This window comes from Pleurodeles waltl, chromosome 12, assembly GCF_031143425.1.
Source record: "Pleurodeles waltl isolate 20211129_DDA chromosome 12, aPleWal1.hap1.20221129, whole genome shotgun sequence".
NCBI lineage: Eukaryota > Metazoa > Chordata > Amphibia > Caudata > Salamandridae > Pleurodeles > Pleurodeles waltl.
The window spans coordinates 403,253,889-403,271,814 of NC_090451.1; positions in this window are offsets into that span (position 1 = coordinate 403,253,889).

Sequence of the window (17,926 nt, forward strand, 5' to 3'; positions counted from 1 at the left end):
GTTCTTCTATCAAGCTGAACGGAGGGCAAGATACCCAAGCTGAGCCCTAACAGCAGCACTGTCATGGCGCGTGAAGGTTAATTGTAATAGCTGTTAAAATCTGCAGGAAACGGATAAGGATGTTACACAACAACAGGGATAGGAAGCTCTTGTCCAGGCAAACCAGGTCATAGACGCAACGTGCCGATCTCAAACATACCTGATAACATTTTGCGAAATACTTGTATACATACACGTTTGGCAATTGTGTTACATTGTGTTAGGTGCTATTATCTGCTAAACTGGTAAACTAGGCGCCATTTAGAGAACAGTATACTTAGCCCCGAAAAAGACATCAATGTACAATATATTGCTTCATGGCGCTCATTATGACACAAACACTGTAATGTTTCATAAGGGGTCACAGAGGTTAACTGTTATAGACGACATACAGGTGAACATAAAATAAACAAATATGAGGCACCTCAAGAAAGCTTTTTTTAAATGACGATATTTTATTGTTCATGTTCAATTAATCGATTTATCTTGTCATGCATAGTCATTTTTATTCTTAGGCACTTTGGCCGTTGTTATGACATGGGTGGTAAATCCCACTTACCGCCATGCTGACGCCCACTAACATACCGCCGCGGCGGCGAACATCCGTTCACCATATTATGACACACACACACACACCAATCCATCACTATTCAGCCACATACACAATGCCGCCAGACCGAAGGTCAGTGATAAACTGGCGGTATCAAAACCCACACCATTACGCCAACAGAACAAAAGAACAACACCCGCCACATTATGACCCACGAATCACCACAGCGGACATTTAATGGCAGTAAACCATTTGGCGGTACATACCGCCGCGCTCAAAATACACACACATATACAAAACAACACCACATTGGACAATTCAAACAACACGCACCTGACACCCATACACACACCCCACCCACACCACTATAAAACACCCACCCACATTACCCACAACCCTTTACCACTCCAAACCATTGGCATGAGACAGACACCACGACCACAGACAAGACCAGATCCACTGACCACCATCACCTATATACCACCCACGCACCCCACATCACAGACCCCAATACATCACCCTACACACCCTCACCCACACAACTCACACAACACCCATGGCACTACAAAGACACCCCCGATTCTCAGAGGAGGAGCTAAGGGTCATGGTGGAGGAAATCACCAGGGTAGAGCCCCAGCTATGTGGAGCACAGGTGCGGCAGATATACGTAGCTAGAAAGATTAAGCTATAGCAGAGGATCGTGGACAGGGTCAATGCCTTGGGACAGCACCCAAGAACTAGGGATGACATCAGGAAGAGGTGGAATGACCTACTGGGGAAGGTACGTTCCATTGCAGCAAGACACCAACTCGCTCTACAGAGGACTGGCGGTGGAGCCCCACCTCTTCCCCCACAACTAACAACATGGGTGGAGCAAGTCCTAGTAATCATGCATCCTGAGGGCCTGGCAGGAGGACTGGACTCTGGTAAGTAAACTCTCTATTACTATCACCCCTCTACCTGCATGCCATCACATACCCCTACCCTCACTCCCATCACTCCACCACCTCCCACACACCCCACCATCACATCTCACTCATCCCAATGCCAATCCCTGTATGCCATACCAATGCATAGACACCACTCACAGACCTGCATGGACACCTATCACCAAAGCATGCACACTAGAGAGAACTATACATCCCACCATACACCAGCGTACACAAGTGAAAGCTGCTAAAGCAAATACAACCAAAGAGGTCAACCCACCGATGCACAATATGTCACACACAGAAACAATAACACTGCATTTACATCCCCATAGGTCCCCTAGCCAATGTCCGCGGAGAGGAGGTGCCAGCACTATCCTCTCCCCCAGCTGAAGAGGCCCACAGCGATGACAGCAACTCTGTTCACCTGAATCTGGATAACCAACCTGGCCCATCAGGGACCTCTGGACAGTCGGTTACCCAGGCACGGTCACACATCACCAAAGAGTCTCTCCCCTCAGGAAACACCATCACAGCACCTACCCAGTGTACCCATACCTCTGTCCCCAGGACACGTCAATCAGCAGTGTGTCCACCACTACAGGGACCCCAGGGCACACCTCGCCCCCAAGACAATCAGGGACCGGGGGTCAGTGGCAGTGGGCACATGGTTCAGGGGACAGAGGCACAGGACAACAGGGACACTGGGAGGACTGCTGTGCTCTAGGGGGAGGACAGGCCCAGGGAACCAATGCTCCAGGAGGCACTCGCCAAGATCCTGGGAGCATACCAACATTCCCAGGATACACTGGGCCAGATCCTGTCCAACGTGCAGGAGAACAAGTGGCTGCAGGAGGGACAGTACCAGGGGAACAGGGAGGACTTGCAGGCCATTAACACCACCCTGGTCTCCATAGCAGGGGTGCTGGGAGACATGGCCAACATTATGAGGGAGGCAGTCTAACAACATCGGGCCCCTGCCACTAGCCAGACATCTGAACTGCCTTCCACCTCCACTGCCGCTAGTGGACAGGAGGCCCTGCCACAGGACCAACAGGCCACCAGCACCCCTACCCCTACAGAAGGAGAACCACCCCACAAACGTTCCATGCGATCCAGGCAGAAGCCAGAGACTATTGGCAAGACCCCACCAGGTAATGAGACTCTCCTGATTGTCACCCTTGTGTCGTACTCTGTCAACCTGTCCACCTTGAACTGCCATTGCTCCCCTACCTATGCCCCTTGGACAATGCACCTGTGCTACAAATAGACTGGAACAATACCCTGGACTTTCCTCCATCATCACCACATCCCTATGCACTTGCCCCTCTCCTTCTTAGCACTTCAATAAATACCCTTTGAATAAATACAAGTATGGAGTATGTCAAATGTTTTAAGTATGTATTTGTTTAACCAGGTTCAAACATTGCAATTCAACTGTACAGTAATGTTCAAATAGGAAAGACCTGTATTTGGCTGCAGTGATCACACCAGGAGCTATAGTTTGGCACCAACATCTGCAAAATGAGTTGCCAAAGAGTACAGTGAGTGGGCATAGAAGTGGGAAATAACAGCATGCCAGTGACAAAGATAAACCAAAAAATGACAATGAAATGTGAAGTAACACTGTCTTACCTGTGTGTCATTGGAAGTATTGTCGAATCACTGCAGTTCTGTTGTCCTCATCCTCTGCCTCCTTATCCTCACTGTCCACAGGGTCTATTGCTGCCACACCGCCATCTCCAGCCTCCTCCTCCTGCAGAAAAGGCACATGACGTCTCAAGGCAAAGTTGCGCAACATGCAGCATGCCACGATTATCTGGCAGACCTTCTTGGGTGAGTAGCACAGGGATCCACCTGTTAGATGGAGGCACTGAAATCTGGCTTTCAGGATGCCAAAGGTACATTCGATAATCCTTCTTGTTCACCCATTTGCCTCATTGTAACGTTCCTCTGCCCTTGTCCTGGGATTCTCTCAGGGGTCAGTAGCCATGATAGGTTTGGGTAACCAGAGTCACCTGCAAATATCGAGGGACAACATTTAGGCACACACTATCCCATATGGCCCACATCATACCCATAAACCAACATCTACTGTGTGGGAACCAGGGCTCACCTATTAGCTACACCCTCTGCCTCTGTTGTTGGGACATCACATTTAGGATGCTGATATTCCTCAGGATAAAGGCATCATGCACCGACTGAGGATACTTAGCATTGACATGGGAGATGTACTGGTCCGCCAAGCACACCATCTGGACATTCATGGAGTGAAAACTCTTTTGATTTCTGAACACCTGTTCATTTTGCCGGTGGGGGGCAAATGCAATATGTGTTCCATCAATTGCCCCAATGATGTTGGGGATATGTCCCATTGCATAGAAGTCAGCTTTCACAGTGGCCAAATCCTCCTCCTGGTGGAAAACAATGTAGCTACACATGTGTTTAATCAGGGCAGACGACACTCTGGTCAGGACTATTGAGAACATTGGCTGTGACTTTCCTGCTACCAAGCCCACTGTCACTTGGAAAGAACCAGTTGCCAAGAAATGGAGCACAGATATGACTTGCACAAGAGGGAGGATCCCAGTGGGGTGACGGATAGCAGATATTAGGTTAGGCTCCCATTGGGCACACAGCTTTGTGATTGTGGCCCTGTCAAGTCTATAGGTGAGGATAATGTGCCTGTCCTCCATTGTTGCCAAGTCCACCAGGGGTTTGTACACAGGAGTATATCTCCATCTCCTATTCATCCGCAGCGGTAGCAATCTATGGGGCAAACTAATGAGGAGCCGGTCATAAGCTGAACATTGTAGCCACAACAGTACAACGCATGATGTTAATTTTAATGTATAAGTTGTATTTTTCCTATATGTCCAATTTTGAACTGTGATGCAGTTGTTATCCAGGGCCCACCCCCCTTGAAATGGCGTCCTCCTGTCCTGTGTGGAATGACAGGTGGAAGTGAGGTAATTCCTCTGACTTGGTGCGCCGTTGCGGGAGGTGGCCTGGAATCGGCATGCAAACCCTCATTGGTTATTATTGGGAGTACAGTGGCCAATGATGATGTACGCTGGTGGTGACGGTATGCACTGCCATGGACATGACCCCCATTTTCTATCTGATCACTCACTTGCTACCTGACTTTCAACAGGAGAGGACCTACACTGCATGTGCTGCTGTGACCTGTGTCTGGAACCTACCATGGCTCGTGTGACTGGGGAAAGGGCCCCTGCCTTCACCTTAGCGGAGTTGGAGTGACTGGTGGATGGGGTCCTACCCCAGAATGGACTGCTTTATGTGCCTCCAGACCAACAGGTGTGTACAAAGTGAGCACGATGCATGGGGCATGAATGCATGGAGTGATGTGTGTGAAGGCCTTGTGTAGGGGGTTTGGTGGATGTCCCTGGGCAGTGTGCAGCTTGTGTTCTGGGCCCTGTGTATGCAAATGGCGATGTGAAGGGGTATGGTGGGCCATAAGTGCAACAGGCAGGACGGTCTGACTGATACCTTTTCCTGTGTGTATTTCTCTGCAGGTCAGCGCCCATCAAAAGAAGGGTGTTTGGTGTGCCATCGCCAAGGACATGTAGACCCTGGGGGTCTACAGCAGGCGGAGCACCCACTGTTGGAAACAGTGGGAGGGCCTGAGACGCTGGGCACGGAAGACGGCAGAGGCCCAGATGGGGATGGCCTCCCAATGAGAAAGGGGTGCCCGTCGAACCCTGACCCCCCTGATGGCCTGCATACTGGCGGTGGCCTATCCGAAGCTGGATGGGTGCTTGAGGGTTTCACAGCAGCCACAAGGGGGTGAGTACTGTTCCCATCATTACAACTTTCGCATGGTAGGGGGGTACCCTGTTGGGGGATTTGTGTGTCAGTGGTTGCCCCTAGGCCAGGCCTGACATTGCAGAGTAGGTCCCAAGTTGGCCAGGGTTCTGAAGTGATCCATCTCTGTAGGGCAGTCAACCATTGTGAATGCCATCCAGGGGCTGGTAGCCCAAATGCAACAGACAAATGCATTCCTGGAGGGCCTTCAAACTGGCTTGGCAGCCCAACAGAGATCAATCCAGGCTATGGCCTCCTCTTTGAAGGCAGCTATTGTCCCTCTTCCCCCCAACCCCCTACAACTTCCTCTTCCCAATCTCATTCCCCTCAACCTCAACCTATCCCAAGCACACAGGCAGACGAGCATGCACACAGGACAACACACTAGTGGTACAGGCAAACACAAGCACCACACATCATCCCACAGGTACTCACACAAACACCATCCAGAACCAGACATACCAACATCCGCTGCCTCCACTGTGTCCCCCTCCTCCTCCACCACCCTCCCAGTTGTGTCTACACTCACACCTGCATGCACTACATCCTCATCCACTACCAACATCACCACCACACCTAGCAGAACACACACCTCACTGTCAGACACCACCACAACAGCCATGCACATGTCCCCTGTCTCCTCTCCCACTGTGTCTCCCCCCCCCAGGTACACAAACGCAAGCACTCAGACACCCAACAGCCATCCACCTCACAACAGCATGCAGCCCATGCACCTGCACCCAAACGCAGCAGACAGACACCTCCAACAACCTCTCCCTCTTCCTCCACTCCCAAACCTTCTCCTTCTTCCCACCCCAATGTCCCTAAGGAGCCTTTCCTATCCACCATTGACCTCTTCCCTCCCCCTGTCCTTCACGTCTGGATAGGGTGGCAAAAACCCAGGCAAGCACCTCAGCCACCCAGTCCACGGGCCCAGTAGTCTCCACACCCACTCGTGGTAGGAAAGGATCCAGGGCACCAGGCAGCCTCAAGCAAAGGGTGCCTGCCCCAAGTGCTGCCAGGAAGGGCAAGGAGCCACCCCCAGCTGCTGCCAGGAAGGGCAAGGAGCCTGTCCAAAGTTCTGCCCGGAAGGGCAAGGAGCCGGCACCAAGTGCTGCCAGGAAGGGCAAGGAGCAATCCCCAGCTGCTGCCAGGAAGGGCAGGGGGCCTGCCACAGCAGGCAGGAAGGACATGGGGCCTGGTGCAGGGACTCAGTCAGAGCCCGCACCACCAACAATGGTTGTGCAGATGTCCGGGGCTGCAGGGGATGGGCTGGAGCCTCCCCCCACCACCAGCAGCAGCACCACTACCACCAGAGGCAGACGTCCGATGCTGCAGGGGATGGGCTTGAGCCTCCGCCCACCACGAGCAGCAGCACCAACACCAGCAGTGGGCAGCCGTCCAAGGCTGCAGGGGATGGGCTGGAGCCTCCCCCCACCACCAGCAGCAGTACCACCACCACCACCACCAGCAGTGGGCAGCCAGCCGAGGCTGCAGGGCATGTATATAGTCCTGCCTCAATGGGCTGCTGTCCGGTCTGCCCTCTGCAAATCCAGTGGGAATGACACCCAGGTGAGATACTGTGACCTTGCGCTCCTCAGGATCAGAAGCACCGGTCACGATGCCCCCTCAAGAACAAGTGGGTATCTCACCCACTCACCCCATCCTCCCCAGGATCAGATGCACAGGGCACAATGCCCCCTCCTGAACCAGTGGGTATGTCACCCACTCACCCCATCCTCCCCAGGATCAGAAGCACAGGGCACGATGCCCCCACCAGAACCGGTGGGTATGTCACCCACTCACCACACCCTCCCCAGGTTCAGATGCCCCCTCCTGAGCATGTGGGCAAGTCACCTACTTGAGGGACTGTGGCCTTGCACTCCCCAGGACCAAGCATAGGTCATGTTGCCCCCCCCCCAAGACCAGTGGTGTTGTTCCATCTGCCAGCTGAGGTGCCCTACGTTCCCTGTCCCCCTAAGGTGCCTGCCTATTTTCCAACTGATGCCCCTGCAGTGTTCTCTCCATGTTGCTGCAGGTGACAAGTGGGGTCTTGGACTTTGGCCTGGGGCCCACGCAAATTCAAGACTGGTCAGTGTTCCTTGAACTGCACATATGTATATACCATTAGATTGAATTTTCGTATTTCTACTGTATTTATATCATTACACTCACTTTATCACATTCCTGTTGTCCTTGCATTATTCCTGTGTGGTATGGGGTAAATATGTTTTATTATTCCATCTGATTGTGTGTATGGTGTTGGGGGTGGAGGGGGGTGCTGTGCGTGTGTGTGTCACTCTCTTTTTCCTCCCTCCCTCCCCTGTGTGCTAGGCGGCTGTAATCACGTGGTCATATCCGCCGTCGTTGGTGTTCGTGGTGGAGCATGATGTAGAGAATCATTGGGAAGATCTGAAGGTCGGGCTCCATGGCGGCGTGGTTGTTCCCTTTGTCTCCAAAGGTGAGTCCTTTCTCCTCTGAGGTTTGTTTCCGCCAGGCTTTTGATGTCGTTGGTAACGCCACAGAAAAGGTGGCGGATTGAAGGGTCTTAATATGGTGGGCGGAACATTGACTTCCACCTGGCTGTAAGTGGCTACCACTGTGGTGCCTGTTGTTTCCGCCCTGGTAGTTGGTGTAGTAAAGTGGCTGCCTATCTGAGGCCCACCGCCATGGTCATAATTTGGTGGTAGTTACCGCCAGCCTGCTGGCGGTATTACTGCCACTTTATCACCGACCGCCAGGGTTGTAACGAGGGCCTTTATTACAACTAAAGAAAGGTAAGAAAGGAAACAATGTGTTGTGTCTCGATATTTTTGTACCAGAGAAAAACACCTACTATAAAGCATATTTAAAGTAAACTTCGATGCTCTGACAGGATAAAAAAAAACATTATGTAAGTAACTCTCATTGGCAAAGTTAATAGTTCTAGGTTTAATGTGCTGACAAATGCAGCATTAGCACATTTAAGTCACACAGGTCACACTGACAAAGAAAGGTAGATTGTATTAAAGGCTTACTTGCCATATGTACAGTCCTCTTTTTGTTACTATTTCAAATAAACATCTGATGACAAGAGGTCCTTTATTAACATCCTTCTTTAGTGTCTACGATAAAGAAAGAAGGAATGCAGGATGTCTTGCCATCCAACCTATTTTGCAATAGAAAAAGAAAGGCAAATGTTAAAACCAGGGCACTATTCAGTACAGTCCCTCTTTATTTTTGTGAAACAAAAAAAAGTTTAGTACTGGCATCACTTATGAGAAGCTGCCACGATGAAAGGGTGAGCAGAAGGAAAGGTAAGTGCACAGGCAAAGGGAGTAGGGTCTGGAGAAACATACAAGAGTGGAGGAATATATAGCACATAGAGGAATGAGGGATAGGTGGGAAGGAGATAGAAGAGCATAGTGGGCAGGGGGGATGAGGAGTGTACAGTGGGAGTAGGGATGTGGGATAGATGAGGGAAGATGAACAAACCCAGACACGGTGAATGGGTCCAGCAGGAGTGGACAGAGAGGGCTATAGTTAGAAAGTAGTCCCTATGCATTTCAACACAAGCTCTCTTTGTGAGAAGCTGGCCTGGTTTGTAGTGGGTACCAGAGGTACTTACACCTTATACCAGGTCCAGTGATCCAGCAGCCAAGGCTGAACTAGGAGACATGTAAAGCTCTTGCAATACCAGTATAGTCACACAGTACTTATACACAATAAAAGACAATATTCAGTGTTACCAAAAATAAAGGTACTTAATTTTAGTGAGACAAGGCCAAAAATATCTTAGAGGCAATACTCCTTCTGGAGGTAAGTATTTTACACAATATACACACTAGTAACCGTAATCAGGTAAGTAAACAGTCATAGAATAGTGCAAATAGTGAAAAACACAATAGATTGCAATGTGTCTGAGGCAACACAAACCATATACTAATATAGTGGATTGCAAAAGTCGGATTTCCCACTAGGCAGGTGTAGTGTGTAGAAGGGTGCTGGGAGTATAAGAAAACACCAAAGGTAAGTAAAGTATCCCACCCCAGAAAAACATGAGCAAAGTACAGCAAGTTTCCCCAGAACACACTAGAAGTCATAGTGAAGGATTATGCAAGAACCAAGCAAGACTGCAAGAAACAAACAATAGATTCCTGGACCTGACGACCTGTGGAGAGAGGAGACCAAGACCAGAAGTCGATAAAGAGTCCAGGAAGAACAGGAATCTCTGCCAACCTGGATGAAGGTGCAAAAGTGGATTCCCTGGTTAGAAGAAAAGTACAGAAATGCACCAAAGAAGATAGCTGCGGGTTCCTGCTTGGAGCAAGAGATGTCCCACGTCAAGTCATTAGATGCAGGCTGTTTGCGTCACTGGATTCCGTCAACAAGCCTTGCATCAAAAAGGCACTGCCTGGACCCAGGAGGGACCTGGGGGTCTCAACCCAGACTGAGGAGACAGAGGGGGCTCTCAGCACTTCAGATAGCCCTCCGAAGACCAGGCAGCACCCACAGGAGTCCCAGGAGACAGAGACAAAGGAGTTGTAAAGTGTGGTCATCGCAGACCTACACAAAGGAATCCCACGCCGTTGGAGAACAACTTAGGGAGCTGTGCGTCGCAGGACAGATTGTTGGGGACCTGAGCTACGCTGTGCATGAATAACTTTTGGAAGAAGTGCACAGAAGCCCAAGGAGCTGCATATGATGGGATGTCCAGCGGTACTGTCTGGCACGGATCGGCAAGCCCTTACCGCCACCAGATTTGGACAGATGGACCTTTGGACAGTCAGGATCACTTCGGTCCACCAACTGTGTTCCAGGGATCACGCTCGTTGACAGGAGAGGAGTCCCAGAGTACCAGTCGTCATTGCAGAGAGGTGTCTGCTGAAGCAGGGCAGTGACTCCGTCACTCCAAGGGTGGTTCCTTCGGTTCTTCTGGTGCAGAATGAAGACAGGCAGTCCTCAGAGCATGCACAACTTGGAAACTGTTGCAGTTTCAGGCTGGAGCTGAAGTTGCAGGTCACAGTAGCCTTCCTGGACCCTTTATTGCAGTTACAGCAGTTCCTGGAACAGTCTGTGGTTTTAATCTGATGGTCAGAACCTGAAGCAGAGGATGTAGAGGAGTCCTGGTGGAGTCTTGCAAACTGAATCTGAGGAAACACCCAGAGGAGAGACCCTAAATAGCCCTCAGAGGGGGATTGGCTACCTACCCAGGCATGCACCTCTCAGGAGGGGTCTCTAATGTCACCTGCTGGCACTGGCCACTCAGATGCTCCAAGAGGGTCCCCACACCTTGGAATCCAAGATGGCTAACGCCAGGGACACTCTGGAGGAGCTCTGGGTACCATCCCTTGGGTGCTGATGGACAGGGGGAGTGGTCACTCCCCTTTCCTTTGTCCAGTTTCACGCCAGAGCAGGGACTGGGGGTCCCTGAACGGGTGTAGACTGGATTATCCAAGCAAAGCACCATTTCTGCCCTCCAAAGTGCTTCCAGAGGCTCTGGGAGGATACCCCTCCATGCCTGTAACACCTATTTTCCAATGGGAAAAATAAAGGAAGTGCATTGTTCTGCCTTCCTGGGATTGAGCTGCTCAATCCCCAGGAGGGCAGAAACCTGTCTGTGAGGCGGCAGCAGCTGGGGCTGCAGTTGAAACTTCAGAGAGCTGTTTTGGCAGCACTGGGGACCTGTGGTGGAGCCCCCAGGGTGCATGCAACTGCCCCCCCATGCCAGATCTGGATTGGGAGTTCAATCTCACAATCTTAGACACCTCACATGGCCATATTCGGAGTTACCATTGTGAAGTTTTATATATGTATTGACATATATGTAGTGCATGCTTATAATGGTGTCCCCACACTCACGAAGTCTGGGAAATTGGTCCTGGACAACGTGGGGGAACCTTTGCTAGTGCAAAGGTGCCCTCACACACAGTAACTTTGCACCTAGCCTTCAGTAACGGAACGGAAGGTTAGACATATAGGTGAATTATAAGTTACCTGGTGCAGTGAAAAATGGCTGTCAAATAGCGTGTGCACTATTTCACTCAGGCTGCAATGGCAGTCCTGAAAGAGTGTTTGTATGAGCTCCTTATAGGTGGCAAAAGAAATGCAGCAGCCCTTAAGGACCTCCTGGAACCCCAATGCCCTGGTACCTAGGTACCATATACTAGGGACTTATAAGGGGGTTCAAGTGTGCCAATCTGAACTGGAATATGGAGTCACTAAACTATAGTGACACATTTGGTAAATAGAGACAGCATAAGCACTGGAGTTCTGGTAAGCAGAACTCCAGTGAAACAGTCAAGCATGCTGACATCACACATAGGCCACAAACTATGAGCACTGGGGTACTTACTAGCAGGATAACAGTGAGACTGTAAAAACACACTGACAAACAGGCAGAAACTGGGGGTAACATGCCAAGAAAGATGGTACTTTACTACACTCTTGTAGAGGTGGAAGGAGATAACAAGCAAGCAACAGCATCATATGACAAAGAGATACTCCACTTGTCTGAGCCAAGATATGATTGTCAATGTGTCAAGACAATGGCTGAATGTGGATATTTGAAGAAAGCCAATAGCTGAAAGGGGCAGAACCAAAGCCCACTGTCTGACGGTTGCAGGAATCTGCCTGACAGTTGCACTGTTAAAACAAGACCTAAACGACAGACACTCCAATATGAAGAAGTCGAGATATGATTTTTTAAAGAATATCTGGAACTGTAGTGCTTAAAAGCTTCAAGTGCCAACTGGGACTGCCTGGTCACACTAAACCTGGGAAAATCCAAAGATCAAGCGATGTAGTGTGCGCTGGCTACAGGGACCAACCTTGTCCTTCTGACACAGTACTTTGTGTGGAGAGTTGCGTCGATGTCGAAGATCCGATGTGAAGAGCAGACAAAGCGATGCAAAGGTGATGCATCAGTTCCAGTCACCGCAGTCAGAGATGTGTCATCGTTGATCCGCACAATCATTGAACAGTGGTGTGGCATCAAACCCTTTGCAAAGAAGATGATGCGTCCTCATCAGGCCGTGCAGCCGGCAAAGCGAAGGTGATGCTTCAGGGCTTAAGGCAATGCATCAATCCTGAGCTGCAAAATTGGTGTTGCGATGATCTCATCCTCAGCGGCAACAGTGATGCGTTGTCGGCAACGCAAGATGCGTTGGTTCTGACCGGCGCAGTGACAGCGATCCATGAATTCTGCTGGATCAGCACATAGAAACCCACTTCCAAGGGCCAAGGATTGCATTGGCACCACTTGGCAGGGCAGGACTCACAGTTGGCAGAGTCCAACAGCTGTAGCAGAGGTGAGTGAAGTCTTTGATGCCCCTCAGACTTTAGAACAGGAGGTAAGCCAGAAAGCCGCTGGAGTCACTTTGGTTCTGGGGATATAGTGATGCAGGTCCAGTCCTTCTCACTCCCCAGCAAGGAGGGAAGAAGGCAGCAGGGCAGGAACAGCAAAGCAGGAGTCCAGTAAAGTCCAACACAGTTCCAGCAGAGTGGCTGTCCATTTAGCAGCACGACAATCCTTCTTCCTGGTAGAATGTCTCATGGTCCAGAAGTGTACTGATTTGGTAGGGTCAGAAGTCTAGTTCTTATACCCAGTGATGCCTTTGAAATGGGGGGGACTTTAAAGGAATGTCTTTAAAGTCCACAAAGTCCCTTCCCTTCCTGCCTTGGATCCAGACACACCACAGGGGGATAAGCTACCCTTTGTGGGGGCTCGGGACTCAGCCCATTCAGGTGTAAGCATTGGTTCCTCCATCCCATCCTGCCCAAGATGGGCCATCAACATGTAGATGGCCACTCAGTCACACCTTAGCTCCCTTTGTGTGTGACTGACTGGAGGAAATGCACAAGAGCCCAGCTTTCCCCAACCCAGATGTTACAATTTAAAATCTGACTTCACCATAAGTTGTGATTTTAAATTATGACTCCAGAGACACAAAACTTAGGAGTCCCATCTCTTCCCAATTGGAAATTACACTTAAAAAAGTTAATAAGGCAATTCCAATGTTGACCTATGGTAGAGATATGTCTTGAACAAGTGAAAAACACATTTTTGAGTTTTTCACTACCTGAACATAAAGGCCCATATTTATACTTTTTAGCGCCTCATTTGCGTCATTTTTTGATGCAAAAGCTGTGCAAACTTACAAAATGTAATTATATGTTGTAAGTTTGCGCCACTTTTGCATCAAAACATTACTCAAATGCGGCACTAATAAAGTATAAATATGGGACATAGAACTTAAAAGTACAATTACAACTTTTTAAATGCTCTGCACTTTGCCCTTGGGGATGTCCAAGGTCTACCTTTTGGGTGACTTATATGTATTAGAAAAAGAGGGTTAGGGCCTGGCAAGAGGATTAACTTGCCAGGTCAAAATTGCAGTTTAAAACGACACACACAAGCTCTGCAATGGCAGGCCTGAGTCATGTTTAATGGGCTACTTAATTAGGTGGCACACTCAATGCTGCAGGTCCACTAGTAGCATTTAATTTACAGGCCCATGGCTCATGTAGCACACTTTACAAGGGACCTATAAGTAAATTAAGTATGCCGATTGTGGAGAAGCCTATGGTAGCAGGTTTTAGGGAAAGAGCACATTCATTTTAACACTGGTCAGCAGTGGTAAAGTGCCCAGAGTCCTAAAGCCAGCAAAAACAAAGTCAGCAAACAGGAGGTATGAAGGCAAAAAGAATTTAAAGGTTCAAATCATTTATCATTTAAAAAAAGATTATTACGTAATTATGGTAATGCAGCAAAAGGTATCAAACTAGGCTCACTGGATTAAGAGTGAGCAGTCAGTAAACACTGCCATTAAAAACGTAGTAGACACAGGTAGTAAAGAATTTAAACAGGTTAAATAGAAGCTGGAAAAAATACAAGTCATCTGAATTGTTTTGTAACCTGCTTTTGAATAGGCAGTTGTGTCCATTAAACAGTACTCTATCAATCTGTGAAGAACTCTAATCTTTGGAGCATTAAAGAAAGTTCAACATCACCTTGTGTTGTTTAACGACAATGATATGCAAGGCGTTCCCTTCTAAAAAATGACGCTAGCCCACTAGCGCCAAATCTTCAAGCCAACGGAAAAACAACACATGCTTAGGAATGGGTCCAAAAAATGATGCTAATTCTGATTAGCGTCAAAATTATAACATCTGGTCAAACCAGGTGTTAAAATGAGGCCCAGCCACAAATATATAAGGAAAACACACAGAAGGAACCCTGGCAAGCAACTTGACAACATGGACCTGTTACTGCTACAGCTTGCCACCCCTAGAAGACTACAGCGATGATGCGAAGTGCCACCAGCACCACCGCAGCAACCTCAAACATCACCACTGCAGCCACAAAGGCAGCGCAGAAGGAGGGAAAGGATATTTTGCCAACGCTCATCTATCTTTGGCCTCAGGGAACAAGTGGTCATCAGGCTGTTCCGTCTGAAGCAGGAGTCCACTGTTCGGCTGCTCCACCACATTGCTCCTGTCATCACAGCAAGAGTGGAAAGCCACACAACCATACCACCCATGACCAGACTCCTGGCTGTCTTCCACATGCTGGCCTCTGGATCATTCCAGACCACTGCAGCACAAGTGGGTGGGATATCACAACCATCCCTTTCTGCCTTCCTTCCTATCGTCCTGAACACCATCATCCACTGCACACTCCACCACATCTGGTTCCCTAACACCCAGGAACTGCAGCAGGAGAGCAAGCAAGAATTCTATCAAATTGCTGGGTTCCTGCATGTGCTGAGTACAATGGACCACACCTATGTCCAACTTGTCCCTCCTGCTGCAACAGGGAACCTCTACAGGAACCGCAAACATACAAACTCAATCATTGTGCAGGCCACTGTGGACCATCATGGCATATTCAATAACATCCTTTCAAAATATCCCAACAGCGTCCATGATGCCTACATCTTCAGACATTCAACAATCAATCAACGATTCCAGGATGGACAGTATGGTAATTGCCTACTTGTAGATAAGCGAGCACACAATTCTTAATTCACACAATACACTACACCTGTGGGACAAACAATACATACACCATACTAAACACATGGATAGGAAAACACAAATTTTTAGACAACAACACATATGCCTCATGCCTCACTATGCACATCACCCTCACATACACACACGCCCACATGCACAAGTACATAGCACCACCTAACTGACACTTCACATGATGGACTGGTGGAGCGATGCCCCCTTTGCATATAAAAGATGGGGGTCAAACCACTACATGTGTCCACAGGTATATTACAAAGTATAGCTCTGTCACAGATAACACTTAGCCTGGAATAGCTCAGTTATGTGTATTGCATTGTCCATGCCACAGTCAAACAAATCACATATTGGCACTGCCTCACATTTACCGTGCTGTTGAAACCTGAGGAAGCATCGATAATTAAGGCCACTCTTGTGGTGCCATCACCATCTATATATCATCAAAACATACCTGAAATAGTCATAGTATTCACCATTCCCTTATGTGGTGCATTGTGTAGCACACATTGAAATACAAAATCGCAATCATTGAAAGATCATGTGTAGGAATGGACACCTCACAACGAACCAAAGATCATACTTGTAAATCCCACATCTCCTTACCATGATACAAGGGTGCCAACAGTGGACTGTGGCAGCTGAACCACTGCCAATGCACTGGTAGAGGCCAGAAATGCATAATATTGAGAAGACGTGGGACTTTGCAGGGATGGACAGGTGATGTAGGGCAGCACAGAAAGGCACCTCATGCCCTGTCCTGTCCCACTGGTGTCTGCAAATTCTTGCACAAATCACAATACATCTCATACAACTGTGCCACACTGCGCATATGAAAAACATGTACATACGCATGCTGACCAGCAATTGGCAACATCAACACTTTGTGCAAGGGAGGTATTTCAAGGGGAAAGGGGTGGGATTCACATGCAAGACACAGGACTCAACACCTGTCACATGGTACACAGCACAAAAATTAGGTACACATTTCTCAAACATCACTCCTCTGTAGGTCTAAAGTTAAGTGACCAAGGGCCAGATGTAGCAAAGTTTTGCGAGTCGCAAATGGTCCGAATCGCTATTTGCGACCTCGCAAAATCCGAAATGGGATGCAAATATCCCATTTCCGAAATGCAAATAGCTATGCGACACAGCAACGACTCGCAGAAATTGCGACCTGATTTTGCGACTCGCAAATGTAAAGTCGCAAATTGTGAGTCGCAAACGATATGCAATAGCCAGTCGCCAATTGCGACAAGTCGCAAAGAGCCTTTTTTGCACATCCAGATTACCACTGATTCAGAGCAGGTGGTAACCAGAACCAAAGTATAAAAGGAGACCCAGAAGGCATCTGGGTAACTCAAAATGGCTGAACTGTATGTGATAGCATGGTGGAGGAGAGTCCAGGCCGCCAAGCAGAGGAGGAGGAGGCAGAGACAGGAGAGGATATACCGAACCAGGCAGAAACCATTTCAACAAACTGAGGAGGAGATATATGACAAATATAGACTGAGCAGTGCTGTAATCTTAGAATTAATTGAACTACTGAATCCTCATCTTGAAAAACAGACAATGCGCGGCAGCGCCATCCCTACACATGTGCAAGTGCTATGCTCACTGCACCTCTTGGCCTTGGGTAGCTATCAGGGGGTGATTGCTGTGGCAGGTGGGGTATCCCAAAGTGCACTCTCACGATTCTTCAGATGTTTCCTAGATGCCATACTCACACACATGTCCATATATATATACCTACCCAGGAATGAGGCAGAAATGAACAGCACCAAGTTGGACTTCTACAGAATTGCCAACTTCCCCCATGTAATAGGGTGTGTGGACGGGACACATATACAAATTTGCCCTCCTGCAAATCTGGAATATGTGTTCCGCAATAGGAAATGTACCCACCCACTAAACATCCAGGTGGTATGTGACGCCCACAATGTCATTACTGACATTGTAGCTAAATATCCAGGGGGGTACACATGACTCATACATATTCTGGCACAGTGGGATACACCAACGCCTAGAACGTGGGGAGTTTGGAGACGGATATCTATTAGGTATTGCTGACTACACCCTGAAGCCATACATATAGGTCACTGGGTAACCCTGTGATGCCCTGCTAAATTTTCCTTTTTTGTCAAATAGGTGACAGTGCATATGCCCTGAGACCATGGATACCCCGCCCCGAACCTAACACCTGGCAATCAGAACGAGAGGCGATATAAAAGTGCACATCAGTGGACCAGAATTGTAGTTGAGAGGACCTTTGGCTTGTTAAAGGCAAGATTCAGATGCCTCCACAAAAGTGGAGGAGCACTCCAGTGTGTCCCAGAAACAGCATGCAAGATAGTTGCCGCCTGTGCCATCCCACACAACATTGCCACCAGACGTGGGCTACATCTCACCCCTGAAGACACAGACACGGAGGATGAGGAGCAAGAGCTACCACACTGACAGCCTGGGATAGAAGCATCGCAAATGAGGGCAGACAGAGACGGAACCACATTGCAACCCAATACTTTGGTAGGTACGTGGCAACCGTGACCACACTCACTAATGTCAGACACACATA